At 43.1% G+C, this 262-nt stretch overlaps 1 protein-coding gene across 1 annotated transcript in view; it reads right to left on the bottom strand.

The window, feature by feature from the left end:
- Positions 1–262, bottom strand: part of sipa1l1 (signal-induced proliferation-associated 1 like 1) — a gene marked incomplete in the record, with an annotated part of 34,975 nt that overhangs the window by 26,133 nt on the left and 8,580 nt on the right.

Raw genomic sequence — 262 nt, 5'->3', positions numbered from 1 at the left:
CTCTCTGCTGCCAAACTTGTGGACTGAAGTAGTGGTCACCATCTTATACCATAATGTCCTGTGACACCAGAATTATTTCCTGTACTATAATCCAGCAGATAACTCTTCTACTGCAGGTTAAACTAGGCTAACTTGGCTCTTTGGGGCTAACAACTCATAACACCAACCGATCGTCAGTGTTTACCCATAATGCAACACTTTCTTGAGGAAAATGTACATACATGGGTGTGTATATCTCACCTGTAGGAGCTGTTCTCGGAGC

Source organism: Morone saxatilis, unplaced genomic scaffold (genome assembly GCF_004916995.1).
Source record: "Morone saxatilis isolate NCDOM2014 unplaced genomic scaffold, NCSU_SB_2.0 Contig7, whole genome shotgun sequence".
NCBI lineage: Eukaryota > Metazoa > Chordata > Actinopteri > Moronidae > Morone > Morone saxatilis.
This window is presented reverse-complemented; position numbering and strand designations above follow the sequence as displayed.